Source organism: Sturnira hondurensis, unplaced genomic scaffold, assembly GCF_014824575.4.
Source record: "Sturnira hondurensis isolate 20B ecotype Veracruz unplaced genomic scaffold, ASM1482457v3 Scaffold0008640, whole genome shotgun sequence".
NCBI lineage: Eukaryota > Metazoa > Chordata > Mammalia > Chiroptera > Phyllostomidae > Sturnira > Sturnira hondurensis.
In genome coordinates this window covers 6,252,831-6,276,859 of record NW_028081271.1, presented here as the reverse complement: position 1 = coordinate 6,276,859, position 24,029 = coordinate 6,252,831, and the positions used below count along the sequence as shown (strand labels likewise).

The following is a 24,029-nucleotide window of genomic DNA, read 5'->3' as shown; positions in this document are numbered from 1 at the left end:
GACTTGGTGAAATAACTACCATTCTGAATTATTGTCCTGACGTGATAAAATGGAACTCCCACCCAGGATTCCACTGGGCACACAATTTGCTCTTCTTAGCTGTGCATGCTTTCACGGGTAGGTCTTTAACTGGGCAGCTACTATGTCCAGTGCATTTTTATTATTGCTTTTTGGTTTTTCAGCCATTTTCCTCACTTGGTATCAGGCCATTGGATTCTAAGTCTTCTACCAAATGCTATCTTATCTAGGGCTTACTGCATTATCTGTTCATTCTGATGAATAAACCTCACTGAACAATTACACCGGAAGTACCTCTAGCAGGAAAAGGCTGACCCCTGTAATTTTTCTGTCTCTGAGCTCTGCGCATTAGGCTGCCAAGGACTTTGGCTTTTGCCTCTCCAGCGTCTGCAGAGGCTGCCAAGTTTCACCTTGTGCCCCATAATTCCTTTCAGTGGCTCGGGCGAAACCAGCAGCACTTGTTTGAAAATGCTCCTTGCCAGGCGCTGTTTGCCAAGGCTGCCGTGTTCCGTTACTAATTCAACAACAGGGTAAAGGTGGAGCCCGAGGTCTCTGGACAGCCGGGAGCTTGTGCGCCTGCGCGCACCTGGATTCCCGCTTTCCACAGGAAACGATGGTCAGTGGGAAAGGTCACTTGAGAGACATTCTGTTAATTTGGCCCGAGCGCCTGAAAACAAAGCGCGGCTCCTCCTAGGAGGCCTCCTAGGCGGCCTCCTTCCTCTTCCCAGGTTGCTTTTTAAGCTTGTCATTATGTGGTATAAACAATCCAGTTCCTTGCAAGCAAGTGCAACTTTTTCTACATTGCTGGTGGAATCTCTCACACTGTGTGGGCTTAATACAAGCCACGTGTACTTTCTTGAAACAGAGGGCGAGCAAGATGGGTTTGTGTTCGGGGTTACTAGGGCTTGGCGGGGGGGCGGGGGGGCGGGGGGAGCGGGGTGCTGTTTGCTCACAGGTTAGTTTTTGGTTGTTGTTCTTGGCTACCACACAGTTTTGCCCCACCTGGTACTGACACGTATTAATGCGCATTTTCAGATAAAGTTCTTGTAAGCTGCTGCGATTGTAGGTATTTGCAAGCCCAGAGCTTGATAAACCTGAAATATTTGAAACAATGTTATTATTAGCCACTCAACACCAAGATCTTGGGTTAGGACAGGACAAATCTTCTTCCTGCACCTCCCGCCACATTCCTCCTAGTTCCCTGATCTAGGAGGAATACACAGCTTCCACTGGGTTCTAGTAATTTCTGGTGGGATTTCCCTCTGTGGTGCACAGACGGTATTTTGGTGTTAACACATTTAACTTTATTTTTTTAAGATTTTATTTTTTTATCTTCAGAGAGAAAGGGAAGGAGAGAGGGAGAGAAATATCAATGTATGGTTGCCTCTTGTGTGTCCCCTGCTGGGAACTGGCCTGCAACCCAGGCATGTGCCCTGATTGGGAATCGAACCGTGATCCTTTGGTTCGCAGGTCCATGCTCAATCCACTGAGCTACGCCAGCCAGGGTGGATTTCACTTTATATTCAGTTTTTAAAACCAGTGTGTGTTGCCGATATGTATATTCCTACCATTTGACCTCTGATAAGGTCTTGTTCTTCTGTCACCATTTTCTCATTTTTAATTCATTCAATCACTGGATTTCCAGAATAACTTCACTCTGCTGGGTTTGTTTGGGTTTCAGGTACCTCTGATTTTCAAGGTCATTCTGGATACTTCTCAAGGTCAGACTTTTTCAGAGGATGTGAAGGCATTTGATTAATTGCCTGTGGGTCCCTCTGCAGCCTGGTGTATGTTTCTGAGAGGACGGAATCTCAGAAAGAAAATCTGATTTGCTTCTCGGAGACACTCCCGCTCTCTCTCTAATCCTGTCCAAGGGCAACTGCCCCATTTCCCACCCTGGTCCCATTTAACAGCACATCATTCTTGTCATTGCCAACATAACTAATTGTTATAGATTTAAAAACAGCCTTTGGTGTATTCTATTGTTATTAGGAATTAGAGAACTCAGTCTAATCTTTATAACAGTCCGTGCTACCCCACTAAGCACACCATGCTCCAATTCTATCCTCAAGTTGAACAAAGAGCTTCTTTGTTATACCAGGGGCCGGATGCCTGTGTAGCTTGTCACCCGGCTGTGGAGGCTGTGGGGAAAGGTGTGACTGCAAGAGAGCGAACTTCAGTCAACAAGGATCTTGTTGAAGTTTTACAACTGTGGAGGAACCAGATTGAGAAGGAGTTCAACGTGAGGCCCCAGGGACAACGGCTGCGTATCAGGGCACAGGGAAGCAGTTAATGCACCAAAATAATTCACTTCTTCCAGGAAAGTGCACACGGTTTCCAGTCCTCTCTACCAAAGTAGTCTCTGAATACTCTTAGAAAGAATAATACTAATAATCACCTTCATTCATTCACACCTTATCAGCTTTAGTTTTAACTTTGACAAACACTGAGGCTCTCATCAAGTAATCTTATCATGAACCTGTTTTTGTTCTGAACACTGTATTTCATTTTCATTTTATTCCTTTCTTTTTAAACTTTTCATCTTGAAAACACCAAAAAAAATCAAACCTACAGAAAAGTGGAAAGAATAGTGAAAGAAACTGAAATACCTTGCGCTGAAGATTCACAAATGTTAGCCATTTGCCACATGTGTGCCAGCCTTCAGTATATAGACAGTGAGATATAGCTATAGGTAGGTCTATTGTTATAAAAGCTCAATTATACCATATACATACACACAAAGACACACGCAAATATATTATTATGCATCCTTCTTCCTGCTGAGCCATTGACACTTTCAACAGGTTTCCTAAAACAAGGACATACACTTTTAACACCACAATGTAATTATCAAATTGTGGAAATGTTAAATGCAAACAACACCATTATCTAACACAGAGTCCTTATTCAAATTCACCCATTAGCTCCATAATGTACTTTCTGGCATCCTCTTCCTGAGCCAGCATCCAACCCAAGATCGCATGTTGTGTTCAGTCTGAGGTCTCCTTCCGTCAGTAATAGCCCCTCAGGCTTCCTATTTCCTTCATGCTATTGACTATCTTAAACATGAAAGTAATATTGGTCTTGCAAGTCACTGTTGCTAACAGGATTTTTTGGTGATGTGATATGTATGAGCTCAGGTTTTGTTTAGAAAATCTGCCTTCATATTAAGGTGTTAGTATAGCTCCTGAATGGTGGTATTCACTTACATTCTGTATAATAAAAATCAAAAATAATTAGCAGTGTGAATTATTGTTTTCTCTTTACCTGTCCATGCATCTTTTATTAGCTTTTAACCATGTAACAAATTTAATTATAATTTTCATAACAATTTTGAAAACTTTTTCATGGCCATGTTGTTTAAATTCCCCACTAAGACAAGCATCTCAACAGAGAAAAACAGGCAAAGAGCCATGAACAGGGAATTTATAGAAGCGATAACCCAAGAAACCATTGCACATGAAGAAATGTTCGATTTCTTCAGTAATTAGAGAAATGCAAATTAAGACAATACCAAGCTATTCCTTTGCACCTATTGTATTGAGGGGGCGGGGCATGGAAAGCAGCATGAGGGCGGAATCCCCACCTCGCTGACTGGACCAAGGACGGGGACCTGACGCAGGGCAGTCCAGGGACAACTGGACTTTGTCAGGTTTCTCACCTAACCCAGAAAGGTGAACTGGAAAACCATATTTGTCTCTTGAGAATCTCTATATAGCAATTTTTTTAAAAAACTAACAAGTTAGGAAGGAGAATACACTTGATCTTAGCCAAAAGGCCAAGAAGCATAGGAGGGAGAACGCAAGTCAGAGACATGAGGTAGGGCAGAGCCGGCAGCCCGCGGCAAATGGGCCGCGGCAGCAGGATGACATGGGGAGGGACTGGGGTGGGCGAGGAAGCCCCAGAGCACGGGAAGCAGAGCACTTCATCCCATTTCCCTCCAGCTCCCCAGTTCCCAGTCCCAGATAGCTTGGGAGTCTTCTAGTTCTATATTTGGGGGGGTAGGGGAGAATGGCGGTTGGGGCTATAGAGAAAAGAAGGTGACCTTCAAAAATCCCAAAGGGAAATGACTTCAAAGGTTCTTATACCCAGCCAAACAATCAATCAAGTATGAGAGTAGACATTCTCAGACACAAAGGAGACAGAAAGCCAGCAGCACACACACAAAAAATGAACTAATGATGTGTCCTGATAACTTTTTTAACCTGCCGATATTTCATCAAGAAGACTTAAAGTTTTTGACGTTATAATATCAAAAATGCATGATATTGAAAAAGTGACTTAAAACACAGACTTCACACTATCCAGTCATTCGGCACCTGTTCAGATAGGGGTTTAGGTCCTCATTCAAAATGGATTGAGAAACCAGACTACTCCAGGCAAGCAAGACAAATGAGACATGGACCAGATTGGCCTTCAGGGAGTTGACAGAGCAGCATGGAGTCAGACGTGAAAGTGAAACTGCTAATATGTCCACAGGGCATGAGCAAGTTGCCACAGGACAGGCAGATCCCAGGTACAATGGAAGCACAGAGGAGGCCACTGCACTCTCTGCCCACCCAGGGGTCCCCTTAGTGAGACGGTTGGTTTGAGCACAGTGTTGAAAGATACATAGATTCTATGCCTTGCTTCCCATGTTTCTGCAATGCTGAGTTACATTCCCATCCTTGCCCCCTTGCCTTGCAGATATTCCTTCTGGCAAAAAGCTTCCCTGTCAGACTCCATCAACCCAGCACATTTTACCTCCATCCCAGCCTGGCTCCTACTTTAATATGATTCCACTCATAGGTGTAATCTAATGGACTAACTGAGCTAACAAGCAAAACAGAGACAGACCCATAGATAGATAGAGAGCAGGCTGACAGCTCTGTAGCAGGGTTACAGGGTGGAGGGACAGAGCAACAAGGAAAAAGGACTCAGGGACATGGACAACAGTGTGGTGATTGTGGGGAGGAGGGGAGGGCAGGGGTGGGGGTGGAAGAGGATATAAGGGGGATAAATGGTAATGAAAAAATACAATAAAAATAAATAAATAAATTATGAGAAAAGGGATAGACTATAAGGCTGAAGGCAGGGGCAAGCTCAACTGTAGCAAACTCAGAAGAACTCAAGGGAAGATGACTTCAGTGACAACAGGCAAGCAGTCTGGAATCGGTAGGAAGTGGAGAGGAAGGTCTGGAGAGGAAAGGCGCAGGCAGGCATTCTCCTCAGTAGATATGCTAATCCCGAACCAGCTCAAACCTACAAACAGTATTCCAATTGGAGAGGGAAGGAAAATGGAATGCCCAGACCTGGGCCCATGGGATTCTTCCACATGTTCAAGTTGGGAAATTGCTATCAAGGGCAGGAGCGCTACCACCAGGAGGGAAATGCAGAACTTGACAAAAATTCTCAGTCAGTGACTACTAGCAAATGAAGCATCGATGTGGACAAGTTCAAAGTGCTAACACAATTATTTCAAACGGGGTGCTAGAAATGAAAATAAACCGGAGGGTGCCTTGGGAACATATCAAAGAGAACATGGCTAGTGACGCACAGTGGTAAAGAAAAAGACTGGGGAAAGTTTAAGCGGCTAGTGGTGTGAAAAATAGGAAAGCCCCTGAACTGGTGGAATTCTCAGGAAGAGTGGGATGCGGTCCATCTCACAGAACAGTGAAGCTATTCCCGCCTTGGAGGTAATGTGTCAAGCGAAGGATTTTTAATTCGGCTTGGATTTTTAAAAGTATTTTTAAATTACAAATAAATTATCATGGAGTTAGAGAATCATTTTGTGCAATAGAAGACAATAGGCGTTCTTAAAATTCTGCTTTTCATCCTGCGATGCAAAATGTGTTAAAATAGATCAATGGAATCCATCTGTAACATCTATTAATATAGTGCATCTGCTTTGATTGTTATATTGGCCACATATAATGAGTAGTGCTTTGTTTCAGTAAGTGGCTGCAGGATTGCCGTTTAAAAAACGTAAAAGTAAAACTGCCCGCATTTGTCACTCTCCGTGAGGCTTATCCTAGGACCTGAAGGCGGTACCTGTTTTGACAATGGTTCCCATTAGTGTCTCTACAGTGATTTGCATATTATTAGCCTGAAGGGACCGCATCTATCTATGGAGCAGGGCTTCCCTTTCTGAGTTTCACATGTAGCCCTGGCTCCTACAATGTAAGTTCGTCTCGAAAGCAGCAAAGTCAGAGAGCATTTGTACTACCGGTGAAATATTTAGAAAGAGAACAGAAGCTCCCCTCCTAAAGAAAAAAAAATGATGAGTTTGATGAAAAGAAATGAACAAGCCGTGTCCGTGCGCTGCACATGACCAGCCATGCCTGCTGTCTAGGCTGGCTGTTGGCTGTTGCCATGACTACGCAAAGCCGGTGGAACCCAATGCGCTGTCTGCAGCAGCGCCGAGAGGACCAGCCATTTTATTTATGGAAAACAGTGTGGCAATGGCATATTCTGCTGGGCGTTAGTTGCCCTGCAAGAGGCATTTTTTAAATCTCTATTCAGAGAAGAGAGGGGCGATGGGCATGTTAGTATACAATGATTAGAGCCAAGCACGCCTGGCAGGCTGCGGACGGCTGTCCCCAGGAGCTGATTTGAGAAACTGGAATGCAGCGAGATAATGCTGCATATCTGCTATCAGACAGCAGAAAAGGGTTTTGTCTTGGGAAGGCAAGCCTTCGCTGCAACATTATCTCCGCAGCTCTCTAGCTGCTTAGGCTGAAAACTAGTGACCCGCGAGGACGGTGTCAGCGTCTGCGAACACACACAGGGGTGCTGTGCACGGCTGCTGCCTGACAGCGGCAGGGCTGGAGAAGCAGGTGTGTGTGTGTGTGTGTGTGTGCGCGCGCGCGTAGGCGCCGCTGGGCACTGGACTGGAACCCAGGCGGACGCACTCAGGTTTACCTGCTTCCTGTTCACAGATTGTTGGCTCAGAGAGCACCTGCCCGCACGCTGAGGCCGCGGAGGAGAAGGAGGCCCCTGGGTGCCACTGGACTGGCCAAGGTAAGCTTTTCTGCCTTTCTTAAAGCACAGCAGAATCAATAACTCGGGCAAAACTTAACCTCAAACATTTATACACCTCATGTTATCCGATTCACCAAGTACACATGTACACACACACACACACACACACACACACACAGACTTCCACAAATTAGTGTCAGAGGCACAGTCTTGTTTCAGGGAGTTTAGGTCCTAGAAATCCTATGATAGAACAAACAAAAAAAAAACATCACTAACATGCCTCGGGGGTTTCAATAAGTATTTACCATTTTAACAAACCATTAATGGCTTGTCGTTCTGGATAGTCCTCACAGCCAACCACATTTCTCTCCCACAAACAATGGACTCTTTTATAAACTACACGTTCTCAAATATTGAAAGAATTATGTGGAAAATCAGAGGCGTGAAAACTGTGAAGCATTTCTCTTTAAGCCTCGGCATTGATGTAGTTAACTCTCAACACACCTAGGTAGACTTTTAACTGAAGGAATTCCGTTCCGTATGTAGAACATAATAGCCGGTGCATTTTGCACTTTCTCCTTCTGAACTGGGAGTCTCGGAGTGCTGTGCGATTTGGTTGGGGGCGGTGGTACAGCAAACAGTGTAGGTGCTCACGCGTCCTTCCCAAGGATCAGGCGCACCAGGCTGGCCCAGAGCACAACACCCCCATTGTGCGTCCCGGGCTGGGAATCCCGGGAAAGAAAGGGAGTGAAATCTGCACATTGAATTCAAGCACAGCTTCGGTCCGTGGTGGTAAAACTTCTTTTATTGCTCGGTTTTTCTCACAAGCAGATTGGTTTCAGAGATAGAGAGTGAAACCAAAAACAGCACGTACCTCCTCCAAATGTCGGGCTCTTAGTATTTGTGGTGATATTTGCTGTCAGTTGCTATGGTGTGAGAGCTCAGACTTTGAACAGTAGGAATTACCCCTGAGTGAGTATTTCTCTGATATGTGGTCTCGTCGGAACAAAGATGTTCCTGTGAATTGAAATTGGTCAGTCAAATCAAAACCCTGGGTAAGGAAATGAGCAAATAATGATGAAATTCTGTTTCAGTAGCATTTCGCGTTTACCCAAAACACGTCTATTTTTGGTCTGCCAGGAACATCAGATTGTTTACTTTGCTATTGAAAATATATAAAGAAAAATATTGGGTTGAAAATTTTTAATAAAAGCCCCTACTAAAGATTGAGTCTACCACAAAATATAAAATAAATAATAAATAGTACATCTTAGATGTACTTCTAAGAAATATTTTTATTTGCTATTTTTCCCAAGATATGAGTGACAATGAGAGGCGCCTTTTAATTTTAAGTATAATAATATAATTTTCATTGCTACATGTGAGCACACATCACCTAGGTCACAGATTTGTCAGTATGCCCTAAGGTAAGAGAATTATAAAGCACAGGGCAAAAAATTTTCCAAATTTCTGTTCTAAGTGTCACCAAGGCTCAACATAGAAAGACACAAACCAGCAAATCTCAGTCCAGGGAATCATGGCCAAGTGTTTCACCAGGAGAACAAACAGGAATATGCCTCTTTGGGTGTATGAAACAGTGGAGGGCATGAGGTGGAGAAGCAAAGGCAGTGTATTGTGCTTAGGTTCAACTTTAAACAAAAAAAAAGCTGAGTAAAATGACTTAGTTTTGAGACAAATTCTACAAATAAAAGTATCAGCCCCCAAAATGGTGGTGATAAGGGAATGAAACCCCACCTGCATTCCCTTCGGAGCTTTACGCTGCAGAAAGAGTTCTCAGAATTAACAGAGGGTAAAGACCTGCAGCAGGAAAAACAAGCTCTTCTTTCGGGAGTTTTGGAAGTACGAGGTGAGGAAGTCCCCAGGCACACCTGCCTGCCGCAGGACACACAAACTTCACCCCTGGGTTATTCTTCTACATTAATAACCTCTCAAGGTGACATGGTATGAAAGATTAGCATTTGAAGTCTGCTCGTGCATAATATAGCAACACAGTTACTAATTCAACAACTTTCAGAACCCAGTGCAGAGATACGAGCCCTATAATTCAAGACTTTGCATCTTGGCTTCTGTCTGTTTATCTACCCTCTTTTTCTGCCACTTGCCAACTCACCCACCAGCAATGTCAAATTCTGTGTAATTCCCCAAACGCACCACACCAATCTTCCGCTGAGCTGCTCTGGGGGTTTTCTCCCTGAAGTTCCCGCATGCTTCGTAATCCAGCTCGCCTGTCTCCCCAGACACTTCCCCGCCTTCCCCTTCAGCTCATCTTCATCTTCTGTCTGCAGTCCGTCCACTGGACTGCACTGCATATGTCTCTGCCCAAGGGCTCCCAGCGTGCTCTTGATGTCTGTGTGTACTTTGTCCAATGTCCAGAACTTGGCATTCAGGCATGTACTGGTAACCTCGGACTTCACTGCTGTCTCGCCAGTTACTGTAACTGCAGGCTTGATCTTGAAATAGAAGTTCTATTATCTATTATACTGTCTTTCATCAGAGAAAAGTCAAAACATGTATAAACAGCCATGAGGCTTACGTGTGCTTGATACGAAAATATGACTTTAGGGTCACAATTTGAAAAACAGCTATAAATGTCCTATATCAGAATTCTCTGAGGGAAAATTTTGCAACATGTAAGTTTTAAGCAAAACAGCTTGAGAGCTTTGTTATCTAGAAGATGCTGCTTTTTTGTTTATAGTTATTATGAAATTTGCAGGGGAAAATAGGGATATAGCAAGTTATCCCTATTAGAAATCTCTAAAATCAGACTATTTAAAATTAATGTTGAATTGATGACAGTTAATAGCTGATTATCACAGAGATACTTATGGAATTGTTTTTCATAGTGAAGCCAGAATAAAGTAGAACTCGTGAACCAGAAAGAGACCAAGTCATTGAAATAAAGTCTATAATCATAGAAGTTCTTTTAATTTTCCTAAATAGACCCAAAAGGTTACTGGTAATCACTAGTTACATTATACTGCACTACACCTTGAGTTCCTCTCAGTAACTCTCTATATACAGATATACGTGTAGCTATGGAGACTTCCTACGTGTTTTTGCTATTCGATGGTATGACTGTTATTTTTTTAATCAGCTTAAATTTCTATAGCTTTTTATAGAAAAATTGCCACAATGCTGCAATCAAAAATAAGGATGGATCAGACTAAGAAGTTTAAAATATCCAAGTGTTTGGAATTAAAAAACAAGTGTTTAGGAAATCACTTAAATTCCTATTTATACATATTTTCACATATTCTAGCACTGACATGTAGAGGAAAAATAAGATAAATAGCATCTCTTAGTTATCATACTTTCTTTAACTGTTTATTTTGGCTATTTTCCAGCTAATTTTAATATACAGCATGCTAAATAAAAAGTAACTGCAGTTGAAATTGGTTCTGTTCATCTTAAAGACTAATCATTTTAATCAATCATTTTAAATTATACATAGTTATTAGATTCTAGAAAATATACTTTATAGTATTTCTGCATTATTTTAAATATCTTATACTTTAAGTAAGTTATATATTTTGAGAGTCTAAGTTGTATAGTATTACATATTTTATATTCAAATGAAATATATGCTCTTGTTGCATTTGATAATGAGGTATTATATGATTGTTTTAGATAATTTTCTAAATGTTTCTCAAACTAGCAATGCAATTGTGGATATGTCCACTAAATTCTAAAATATCACTGTGAAAAATTACATGGAGATTTTCAAAATCTTTTGACCCACATCAATTCTGAGAAAGTGGTGTACATTTAGCTATAATGCTGGAAATTGCATCAAATTTAGCATTATTCTCATTACAATTCCTAAGTAATTTGTATATTCATTGGTGTACATTTAGGAAATGCTGGTGGAACTACTGAGTTCTAAATATTGACAGACAAGAATCTCATTCTGGCTTAACTTCAATCGACATGATCTTACTTGAATAAATGACAAAGATTCAGCAAAGACAGGTCTGTACCTTGAGTCCTGGCAGCACACCATGGCTACGTGAGCCAGTGCGACACTTTGCTGTCCCCTAGTCTGAAAAACAGAAGTATACTCACGATAGCCCAAAAAGACAGTGAGCCCCTCTTCCCCACTCAGGTCAGGTATGCTCAGATCCAGCATTAATTCTGCACCTTTAAATACCATTATTTGAGCAAAAAAATCCAGAAAGTTTTCACTCTTCCTGAATTTAACCAGGGGTTTTCAGTGAACATTTTTTTTTACCTCAAAACAAAACAAATCAAATTTAGCATTATTCTCATTACAATTCCTAAGTAATTTGTATATTCATGCTATAATTTAAGGGAAATTTATTTTTAGTAAAGAACATTATTTGAAAATTTCTGTGATATTTGAGGGGTTTTTTTGAACTATATATAGCCTACTTTTCAAATCTTTGCTTTCTTAAAATTTCACCTGGATATTCAATTCTTCTCTTTCTCCTGTGAGACAGTTTTTCATAGTTGGTCAAAATTGCATATTAAACATACTTTCTTTTGATGAATTGTTTCCACTGCTTTAAGTAAGAGAGTTAGCAATCAGTATAGAAATCATTCTTTCGGGCTTTCTTGTCCTAGTAAATTTTTTCAGGAACAGCTGAACGTGAGGGGCAGTGTGAACCTCCCGGGCACCAAATCTTCTGTTCTACTCCATTCAGCACCCATTAGAGATGACTGTGGTCTTAAGGATCAGCCACAAGGAATCCCCAAAACTAGAGCACAAATGGGCCTCTAGCCGTGCACCACTTGTAGAAATCCCTGGAGTACAAGCAGGATGAAGAAGAGCAGGTTTTTTTCCACGCACAGAAAAAAAATGCAAATGATACAATCGAAGGGATTATCTGCTATATTGGAGAAAACGCATCAACATAAATGTTTATTTTGTCCTCCTCTAAGATGCTGTGGTCCCTCTATCTACTTCTGGTCAAAGGCTGTTAGCTTCTTCAGAGGCACGTGGTCCTCTGAGCGGGCAGAGAAAGCAGCCCCCTTGATAAAAGAAACCTGCGTCAGCTTTTGACTGTAGGGCATCGTCCATCCTCCACCCATCAGCGCATCAGCCACCCCTGCCTCTTTGAACAGCACTAGTATCAGATCTGAGTGCCTTGTAAGGACTCCCTACCCTTTACAGTATTAACCAAAGAAAGTTTTAGAAAGCAACACTTGGTTGCTTAAAAGCGAGCTATTTTGTAGATTATCAAGATGCCTTCACACTCAATGATTTCACTTGTCTGTGCTCAAGTTAACAAAGGAAAAGAGATTAGGTCATAACTTCAGCTGCTCTTTGCTGTTATCTGGGGAACAGTTTGAGCACCTTCTTTAAAAAGTACACTTCATCTTTCCAATATACATGTCTACCTGCAGTCTAGAAGTGCTCTGTGTCTGTGGGGATAAGTGAATTTTCAAAGATCCTGCTTCCCAATACCTAGCTTTGGAAACTTATACAGCATAGCATGGCTAGGAGTGAAGATAAAAACTGACCACTTAGGTGTTCTGGAACAATATGAGTAGCTGTGTTCTTTAGTATACCTCCAGCTCCGGCTTGAACCAGGTTAGGAAGAGGAAGGTCACGAGGGTGGCGACAGGCCAGAGGACAGGAAAAGTTGCGTGCTGCTTCAGCAGGACGAGAGCAACAGGGAAAACTCAGCTTGCTTTCTGAGCACAGGAGTGGGAACACTGTAAGCGCTCAACCAGCAGGTCAATATATTATCTATTCAGTCAGTGTTCGTTAAATGAACCAACGGCTCGCGGTAATCAGGCCTTTCCCTAGTGAATCCCTGTGTTCGCTAATACGAACACGCTGGTTAGAACAGGCTGCTTGGATTTAGAGATAAAATGATAATTTACAAGCTTTTATGGTTTCTTGAAATCAGAAGAAAAACAGACACAAATTAGACAATGCTATTATTTAAAAACATATCAAATATAGCTCAGAGGCACTTGATTTTAACAATATTATTAAGCAGGAATATTTCCAGAAGCTAGCAACTTACTGAATGATTCAGATGCGAAGAAAAACTGATTTCTACTCAACTTTCTTAAAGCCTCTAGTCACAGTCACATTCAGCGAGGACTGGGATGAACACTGATGAGTTAAATTTTTCTTTTTTAAGAAAAAAGTATACAATAGAAAAATTTAAACCTAGAGTTACAAAATTTAAGACCTTCATTTTAAGTCTGTAGAATATAATTAAACAGAGAATTCAGGATAGGAAAAAAGCATCAATCTGCAAGATCTTTGTGAGTTAAAAGCACTATAAGCTAGAAAACCTTATATGGTCGAGAGAAATGTCTGCTTCTGATTAAACTCAAGAAAACAATAAAAACCTGACAACTAGGTTTTCATAAATGCAAGAAAAAGTTATTCATTTTCTTCAATCCAAAAGATATTGATAATAACAAAGGACATCAAGTTTACTCTGTGTTAGCTACTATCCCTAGAACTTTACATTAATTGACTTTTAATACAGGATTTGGGAAATCACAAAACTTTGAAAGACATTCTAACGGGAATTCTCCAGAAATATCCCATGTGATGTTAAATCATTTCCCAAAGAAAGATTTAATGAACAACAAATTTACTTGCTTCTTCTTAGACTCTCTCTCACCACTCGTACATTATCTTATCTTTTATCTAATTTTAATGAAGTTTTTCTACGCGCCTGATCTTTCTGTGTGAAAGTAAACTCTGTGAGAGACCAATAGTGTCTAATTTCTGTTTTTACCCCTCTCATCTTGTCATGGGTGCAGCCAAGAGTCAGCGAGGGGCGGCTGGATCATCAGCCCAAGAAGGCTGCTGTATCAAATGCTGACAAATAAAATTCACACCCAGGAAAAGAGATGGACGCAAAGTAATATTATAAACTATATGTGATTCCATGTAACCTTCACCGTGAGAAAATCAATGCAGCCCACACATCCTTAAATATTTGTTTGTTTTGTTACAGTTTTTTGGTTTGGGTTAGTATGCTTTTCACGTACAACACTAAGCTCAATTCCAGAGAAATCCTTCTAAGCTCATCAGACTTCCTCAGCAAAAATGACCTGGCTCATTTTAACTTCTCTAGACATTTTCCCCGGAATTTAATCTCCCGAACAACTCTATATTAGTTATTCCTGACCATCACAAAAGCTATAAATATGTGGAAAAGCATAGTTGTCTCCTGTACCGGAAAACCTATTATTCATTTGTTGAAAATGTATCTGTTTTGGGAAATAAGCTTTCTTCAGTCAATAATTCAGATGACTGGTAATATATCCTGAATTCTTTGAGACTGATTTTATTTAGAAACATAACTTTTCATACGATATGTGGCCTCACAGTGAATTATATCACTGACTTCTTCTCTATCATAGATTTAATTTTGTAAGACTAACATAACTGATTTATATAATTATATGACTTCTTTCTTGAATTAAAAAACCTCCCTTCTGGAGCGCCCAAAGTGTTTTTAATATATTTTAAATTAAAATTTAGATTTATTGGTAGCAGAGCATTCCCTCTCCTTCATTTTATAAATAAAAGCAAATGATAATGAAAGTCATAAATAATCTAGTTTAGTTTGAAAACCCCCTTCCTTTCAACCCGATGTCCCAAGCGTCCTTTCAGGGCCTCAGGTTGGCGGTTCTCTGGTAAAATAATTCCACCTGACCTGTTTATTATTACGTGGTAGATTAGCACATCCCGATCATTTTAAACTCTAAACTGAAGCTTCCCTTGGAATGACATGGGAAAAACACGCCATCAAAACTCTGGTTCGCTCTCTTTGGCACTGATATTTAACTTTGCGGTGGTCAAGAACTGAAACGTTCTGATCATAAAAGTGAGTTTCCTGGGGAATGCTCCATTCATGAGCTGCCTCCTTCCCCGACTCCTCGGCCGTTTTATGACAGCTGCTTCTAACCCAGCCCGGGCGAAGAGGTGCCGGGTCTCTGGGGTCCAGACGGCGCCCGTGAGCAGAGGACGGGGTTCCCAGCCGGGACCGAGGAGAACCCTGGTCCTCCACACATTTGTGATTGGACAGGCTCATCGACCACAAGAGCATTGAGTTCAGTAGAAATTAGGAAAAGTATTCATTTGAAATTCATATTTTGTGATTTTCCACCAAAAGTAAAGCATTTTCAGAGAAAGCTGTATGCACGCTCTCCGATGCATTTCAGAGAGTAAGAGTATTTTATCTGGCCTACAAAGCAGAATGATCTCAATGCTTAACATTAAGAAATGTCATATCGAGACCCCAAAGGTCAGATTGTTAATCGGCCAGCGTGATCTTTGGGGAACTAAAATCATAATTTCATCCGGTGCATGGAATGCCACATGACAAATGATTCTAAGAATACCATCAAACTTTGGCCCAACAAATGCACAAGAACCAGGATCTAACTGCCAAGCGGGTGAGGACATCTGGCATCACCCTTTCCTGGAGAGGAGTTTGACCATCCACTGACGTGTTCTGTGGCCCTGCTTCTCCCAGGCTTTTAAAGACTGGTGTCTCAATTGCTGCTCTGTTAAAGGCAGGTAGCTGGCCATCCCCTTTCCAATGGTATCTGATAGCTCTGTGGTTGCTCCGTGAATCTTGGGGCCAGTTCCCTCGGCCTCTCTCTGGAGCTGTGTCACTGCCTAGAGAGGGGACAGAATAGCACCCACCCTTGAGGATCATCGCTAGGATTACAGGGGCTGATCCTAAATGATTGGCACAGCACCTGGCAAACCACCAACACCGAAGGAAAGGTAGCCACACCTATTGTTGTCACCCTTGTCAGGAGCAGACTCACTCATGCTAAGTAGTTTGGATTGTTCAAGCAAAGAGAACATTGGAGTTCCTTTAAGTGGGGAGAAGTCCTGTTGCTATTTGTGTGGGAGGAAAAATATAACTGGTACCAGTATATCAGATGAAATGAAGAGAACAAGAAATGGTTGTAGAAAGACAGTTTCCATACCGCAGGCAAGAGGAACACAGGCGTGAATCGAAGTGGTGGGCAGGGAGGAAAGGGTGAGGCATCTGTTCAGCCAGGATTACCGTGGGTCAGTCACAAGCCTGACGGTCTGGGCTGCATCCAAAACAGGGCCTGCCACGCCGTCGTACAGGAGGCTGGTTCTACTTCAGGGTGGTGTCGCATGAACAGAGAGGGGCGACACGCACAGGAGCCGCTCTGCTCAAGGAGCCCCCGGGCCTCACTGAGGAGCTCTTTGGGGGCCGAGAATGTGTGGGTGCTCGTGGTGAGATGTGCTGAGTCACTGTGCCCAGGGAACGGCATGTGCTGAAGTTCAGAGGCAGAGGTGTTCTCGGGACTGAGAGTCATGGGGCGTGGTTGGGTAGCAGGCGCCACTATGGAGAGATAGAAAGTAACCGCGGGCAAGCAGACCAGAGCTGGGCTGTGGCGTCACTGTGTCGCACTCAGTTAGATGAGAAGCCATGGAAAGTGACATCCTAAGATTTCCAGGACAAAACATCTTTGCTGGGTAAGATGATGTCTGAGCTGGGGCAAGACGAATTTCAAGGATGTCACGGAGCAGAAGAGTGCAAGTGACAGGAAGTTTGAAGGCTTCCACTAGGACAGGACAATAGTCTAGGGAGAAAGTGCTGGAATCAGGAGAGATTATGAAGATAGAACCCATAGAACTCGGTATTCATTTGGGGGTGGCAGCAGGGTATAGTCTGATCAGCAAGTTTCTGTCTTGGGAAAGTAAGCTCTGAAACAGCATGTTCGACAGAGAAGATAGTGAGATGGGTTTGAGACTTTTGAGGTGGAGAGGCCGGTGGGACATGGAGAAAACATAGTTCAAAATATGGTTTAAAAAGGAAAGGGGGGGTCTAGAAAGGCTGATAGAAATATAATTTAAGCTGAAAATTCAAGCCATAAATATAATTTTAAATGTTCTAGTAGCTATGTGAAATAGGTAAACAGAAGACATCAATTTTTATAACCTATTTTGTATAACCCAATATATCCAAAATATTACAATTTCAGTAAGCAATCAGTATAAAAAATAGTAATGATTTACTTTGCATTCTTTGTGGGTGTGGGTGTGTCCACAGTGTGTCTGGACACTCGCAGTGTCTCACTTTGAGCCAGTCGCATTTCAGGGGCTCAGGTGGCCCCCTGTGGCTGATGACACCATATTGGGCAGCAGACCTCTAGGCCTTTGAGCCTGTGTAGGACACGTCTCTTTATGAGTGACCAAGATAAAGGTCATCTTTGAAGGTACAGGGAAGGAAGGGGGGCATGAAGAAAGCTTGTGTGGTAGCAGGAGAGAGGGAGGACTTATCACAACTGTTCTTGACCTTGGTCTGTTTTTTAAAGATGCGGGAGTTGAGATTGGCATCTCAGAAATTTCGAGAGACACTGATCATCTATGTTGAACTTTTATCTAACCAGAAACTGCTGTATAAAATACAGAACCCAGTTCAAGATGAAAATGGGGAACCCCTTATTCAAAGATCATTGACCATTTCAAGATGATTGCAGAGTCTTAGACCCAGTACCTGGTCCTTTCCAAGCACAAGGTCAGGGGCAAATGCTCAGGTCATAGGCCCATGAAGCCAACACTGCACCTAACTTGGATTACTTGCATTACACATGAACACTCTTGCCCTTTGTGGCTCAAACTCGATGTATTTAATAAGACAGTTGACGGTTCTGAACTAGTGGGAGGTGTCATCCTCATTACTGGCAGCCACCCTTGTTGCAGGAGGCAAAGCAGCTTCGCCCCAGGCTGAGGTCCTTGGGGTGCATGAACCCTGCAGTACCCTTCCCCCACCCTCCACATGGGCAGGACCTCAGTCACACCCTAACACTGTCACCCGAACCCTGCTTCATGTGGAGGGCACACACAGGAACCCCAACCTGGTAGGGACGTGGCAGCTTCTCATTATCATTCTCCCATCTCGAAAACTCCCTTCCTCCCTCCCCTTCCCATGGTAAGAGAGCACGGAAGTCAAAAGGCTGAGGAAGGGGTAGCGGAGCTAGACCCAGGGCATGGAACTTGGACGTCCCTCCGGTATCTGGAATAGCCGAGGGTCTGGCTGTGCTCCTGCAGGTCTAGTTCCGGGCTGATGTTTGAAGGCACATAACTTGGATTTTTGTGTTTGTGGCTTTCGGTGAATGGAACTCTCCCTACCTTAAAAGTATGAACTGGTCATCAGATTTAATGATCAATGTCGGACTTTCCCTGTAGTATGTTACACATGAAAATATTGACTAGCACCAAGCACCGATGTGGCTCCAGACACTCGTAAATGCCAGTGCACCCCACGCATCCCCTTTCTCTGGTCTAGTTTCCATCTTCCTCTTCTCCCCTCTGCTTCGCCTCCTTTCCCTGACCTATCTCACCAGCCTAATGTCATTGTTTTATAGATTATTGTAAAAATCCAAATTATAGATGTTATTTATTCTTGGTTTGCTTAGTTTCAAAAGTCAGTAAATGTGTTTTTTCTTTCAAAACAGGAAGTGTGAATTACTTTCTAATGTACTGAAACCCATAACTGATTTTCCCTTGATATGGGCCTTGTCAAAATCAAGGCTCCTCCAATTCTACATGAATGTCCCTCTGATTTTGCAGGAAAGGAGGCGTCAGACAGGGCGGGGGCCAGCGGGGACCTGTAGAGTGAGGTCCAGGTGTGGACCTGGCTTTCCGGAGCATGTGACTTAACGTCTTTCAGCCACAGGTTTGGTACCTGTGAGAAATGAAGATGTTGTGCCTAGGTTATAGAACTATTTGTTCTGTAATATGAAATAACTTGTGCAAAGTGCATACAACCATGCCTCGCACATAACTGGCTCTCAATAAAGGACACCTATGCCCTCAGTAAGAACCTCTTGGGATGGAAGAGAAATGGGAATATCCCGAAGGTATCGACATAATGAAGCTTGAGTGGGCCCAGAGCAAAAACTATACAAAATAAAAATTAATGTCCCCCATAGATAAATAATTTTAAACCTTATTAATATAAAAACCCACCAGGCTTTCACTGATCACACAGTTAAACTTGAGGTTTAACCTAAAACTCAAACTTCTAAGAAGAGTCTAACATACTTCGGTACCTTTTGATCTTGAGTGAATTATATCAGACTAAGGCAAACCAATCTCTGGGTTGTAAATTATGTAGAGTATTAACTACAAACACGACATTAGGATAGAATGGGGGAGGTCACTGTTTGTAAAGATGCTAACTGCAAACAGCCATCCTGCCATTTACAATGTTAATAGAGAAGAATTTTAATTAATCCTTCAATCCTAAAGTACTTGCTTAAGAACACATTATATGATCTTTCTCCAATAGACTTACTTGCTTTAATTATGTCTTTTGGGCTGATCTAAAATTAATCTTCATGTTACATGGCGTTGACCTACAAGTTTAGTTAAGGATGCAAAATAACCGTAAGTATTCTTATAAATAATAATAATGGCTGCAATTCATCGAATGCGTACTGGGTCAGGCAGCTCGCCAAATTCTTCAAATACCTCTCATTGACTGTTCACAAAAGCACTCCGACGAGGGCATTATTCTCGTTTTATAGAAGAGGAAATGAGCTCTGAGAAGTGAGACAGGGCCGTGCATGTGAGGAAGGTAGGATTCAACTCAGGTCGGCCAGATTCCAAACCCTGCGTGCTAACATTTTTCTAGACCGCCCATTTGTGGGAACTACTAGCCACCGGAAGAAAATGGTTTAACTCCCATTTTCTCAGCCTCTCTACAGTTTCGTTTGGTGCCCTCTGGAAACATTTATTTATAATACCACATCATATTTCTTTATTCTCAAAGACCAGAAAGAGCATGATGATAAAAAAGAGGTAGGGGAAAGACAACCTAGGTGGTCAATAAGGATTATTTCTTCGTGATAAGATTGTGGGTGATTTTCTTCTTTTTTGCTTGTCCACATTTTCCAACTCTACTTTAAGTTATGAGCATTTTGGAATAAGGAGGTGCATACCAATGAGTACCAAGGAACTTTTGCATGGCACCCATCGAGTTTACAGATCTAATTATAACGTTCTTACGCTACTGAGCAATAGAAATTGAAAACAAAACAAAATCCCTGGATATAAATGTTTTATCAACTCCTTTTTACTGTAGTCATTCATCCCCACTGTAATTCAGGGGGTGTCTTGGAAGGTGCCCCCCCAGGAAAACTGGTCACTGCCAACTCAAGCCTCTGAGCCCCACTTCGTGGGCCTGGTGTTTACGGGAAGAAATGGCTTTTGCTCTGCGTGAGGGATGATTCATTCTACTTTGGAACCCAAAACAGTTCAACTGAAGTTCGAAAAGCGTTAAGCGTCTTGTGGCTCTGTAACTGAAGAACAGTTTTCCTTTGTTAACAATTGCACTTTGATCTTAAAAAAAAAAAAAAAGTGGCCACTCTGAGAGCATGTATTTGGCGGGGGGTGGGGTGGGAAGGGAACAACCTTGTTTTTTCACATTCTAACAGGAGTGCCTCGTAGGACCCACAGCACAAAGTATGAGCACTGATGTTTACATTAAATTCTGTCTCATGGGTACGTCCTAACAGACAAGGTGAAGGAGATCACCCAAGGTACTTACAATTAGAAAAAAAAGAAATGAGAAATTCAAGAGATCATCCTCAAAGACAACATCCCCTGTATACATGACGCAGCCCACCTGGCTGGACTTCATTCGCCCGGTAACCCCCAACTCCCTTTTCACCAGCAGGGGGTAAGCTTTACTAAGAGCTAGGCGCTGAACTATTTGAGCACAACAGAAATTCCTGCCCTCAGGGGGCTCACACTCTCCAGCTCTGCTTACACTTTGTATGAGGCTGCATTGCCCAACTCACGAATATATGAAATTTCTTAAACGGTCACGGCACTCATTTCCCCTATTTTGTTCTTATGTAGGTGGTGAGTTTAAGCATCCCGTTGGACGGTAATGAACTGTGGCCTGTGGCAAAGATGCACTCCTTCTAATGGAAACAGATTTAGTGTTCGAGTTGTACTGAAAATGAGCACAGTGTTCAGGATTAGTACTTACAAAAACCTTCAAAGGTGTTCATGGGAAACGCCATTTTAATAAAACATCATTACCAGTAGCACACTGCCATGCTCTCAAAAGCACGTTGATTATCTTTTATTACCTTTCCCCTGTACTCATGGCCTTCAACTCAGTGTTCAATTTGCTTCGGAGGACAGGCATGGTGGACTATGTATAACTGGGAACCGCGATTCATTCTTTTTTCCCTTCACGTGCTGAGGAGGAGAAAAGCAATTCCCATGACACAGTCAATGCCGCCTTAGCAAAAGTGGCTCGTTTCAGGAAAATAGGAGCAGGGAATCTTGACTGAGCCCTAAATTCATAAAGTTAGTTGTTAACATCCTTCACATCAACATGTTAAAGATTCTTTTATGTGAAGAGACCCTGTATGAGTGCAGCTGTGCAAATGAATAGAGTTAAGTAATGAGTCCACAGATTTCTTGACTCTTTGTCAAAACTGAAACAATTTCCGTTTTAGACTCTCTCAGCTCCTTGGGTATAGTTACTCAGGTATCTGGTAATAATTCCCGACATTTATGGTCCGTATCTATTTTGGACAAAACTATTAGCACATATCCAACAGATGAAACGACAAAGATACATTTATTTTCCTTGTTCAGCCACGGTGATTATCGTGTAAGGTGAGAATCGGGACTCTTTTAACTTAAATGTGTCTTTGTGTGTGACTCTGGGCACTAATCAGTACGTGTTAATAGACTGATTTACTTACCTCATTGTTTTTCTGTTTTACATCGTACCCCAAGGCTAGTTCCTCTTGGAGCCCAGTTAACATAACTACTGAAGCAGTAAGTGGAGATAAGTAATGAGAAATAAGACCCCAAATCTCCTATCTCCTCCAAGCCTGTGAAACTAGAGCCATGTTTCATCAGCTTAGAAATTAGCACCATTCATAAACCTTTTCACCACAGAAGCTATATTGTTTCTTGTTGAAACAGAAATGGCAAGCATAGCCCAGGAGAAGCTGCTCACTTTGATTTGGAAACAGTGCAAGAGTGTACGTGTATTTATATGCATAAAGAAACTTCAAGTTCAAAACTGACTTCCAAACACACTAAGACAGTGGGAAGATGGCTGAGGAGCAAGAATAGCGGCAAAATTACATAACCATCCCTCACCCAGTACATTTTTCAAGAATTTTTAATACTTAAAAAGGAGTGTAAGGAAATCTTGCATTAAAAATTGAGACAATTCTGTTGTAAGAACCTTGAATGACTCTGTTGTAAGAAACTAACGTACCCTAATGGTACCACATAAATTTACTTTTTAAAAACAAAAGCAGAGATGACTTTGTAAATAAACGTGTGACTTTATGTCATAAATTAAACAATTCATAAGTGGTTTATATGTATAAATATACCTTATATGAATGCAATTAATATATTTGTATAATTATATAATACATAATTATTATACATGTAACATATAACTGAGTGGAAAAATTACATTTGGACTACTAAATGAAAGTACTATGATTATATTTTTAATAACTTCAGCGTGGGCATCTTTATACGTCATTTGGATCCAGGTAACAGAAACTGTGATGAATGAGAACGGGTTCTCTACAGAGTCGGTTCTGGGTACAGAGAAGGCAGTGAAAGTATCTAGTAATCCTCGCAAGGCAGCACGAAATTAAGGTTAAGAAATGGAACTTAAGCTGAAGTTTAAGAGTGAAAGCGGGGGGAGAGGAATATTATATTCACTGGAAGAACAAAGTCATCGCAACAAAGATGACCTACCCCGGTCTAAACCTGCACGTCCCACAGCCTGAAGAATAATCGGAGCCCAGGCTGCTGTGCTCTGAAATCCGGAGCCAAGGATGGGCCAGCTCGGGTTCCTTAGTTAGTGGGTTGGGGTGTTTGTTACTGCTCAAAATTTCCAGCACCTCTGTAGTTACCCAAAATAGAACGTGGTGCAGAAGTTCAATTTGGACTCTCCAAGGCGTGGTCAAATGTGCGCAAGGCTTTTAAAAGGAGGCCAAGCGGATAGATCTCCATCGGTAACACGAAAACAGAGTTCGCGTTACGGGATGGCAGAGTGGCTGCAAGTTATAGCTCAGGTTTGGCCGCGGGGATGGCACCTTTCGTTAGGGCCCTTCCAATGCCTCCTTCTCTTACCCGACACGGTGTGTGCAAATCTAAAGGTGACCTCAATGCAGTCCTCTTTATCTGTCTTTGCAGGTGGCATTCATTACAGGGTGAAATTGTAAAGCTTGCCAAATAAGTGCATCGCGATATAATGTTATAAAATGAACTCAGCCGTGGGTGCCTATTTTTTTAGGAAAGTTTGATTAAGCAATCCCTGCATTAATGAAAATAATTTCTCCCTGAGAATTATCTCATTTTTGAGCCATTTTTCTAATTATCCTAAACGGTGTTATTCCCCTTTGATAATTAATTGTGAGATCACTTTATTCTACTCGAGTGTCTCAATTAAAATGTACCTGATAGTGAACTTTGAAGCTCCAAATTGTACTGATTTTCTCTTTAGTGTATTAATTTCTTCCCCCTGCCCTAAATCCCTTCTTGCGAAAATTAATGCAACTCTCATCTTCTCTATTATTTGTGTCCATTTTCTTTTCTCTCTAAAAACCTATTTTGCTGCAGTGGAAGCCATCACCTGATACCTAAATGAGTCTACTATTGTGGGTAGTATTTACCTCCTGTTGAGTTCATCGGGGGTGGGGGGGGGGGTTGAATAGCAAGTTCCCATCAGAGTTGCTCCTAGCAAAAGAGAGCGGTGGTGGGTGCTATTGTAACCGGTGCTGCTGGTCCAGAGCCCTAGGACCTGGCGGGCGTGCTCAATCCCGTCTGGGACCTACTGCAACAGAATATGCTGTGGATACTGCACATGCCCTTTCACCACCAGTGCCCCCCAACCCTGGAACAACATTTCTCAGACTCCGGTTATAATGATTAATGGCTTTTCTATAAAGTGATCCTCTGCACCCCAATTTTCTAAGTGTAAAGGGAACAATTAGGTAGGTTTTGTCATATTCCTTCCTGTTATGATTTTGGGTGA

At 42.0% G+C, this 24,029-nt stretch overlaps 1 protein-coding gene across 3 annotated transcripts in view; it reads left to right on the top strand.

Annotated features, from left to right (window-relative positions):
• Nucleotides 1-6,437: 6,437 nt before the first annotated feature.
• SORBS2 (sorbin and SH3 domain containing 2) overlaps nt 6,438-24,029 on the top strand; it is a 184,609-nt gene continuing 167,017 nt past the window's right edge. The window contains exons 1-2 of one of the 3 annotated variants that reach the window (XM_037055213.1): nt 6,438-6,833; nt 6,936-7,017. The gene's annotated coding sequence lies outside the window, so the exon portion shown is untranslated. Of the gene's footprint in view, nt 6,834-6,878; nt 7,018-24,029 lie in introns of those variants that run through there. The other 2 variants (XM_037055195.1, XM_037055196.1) reach the window with 2 other exon arrangements.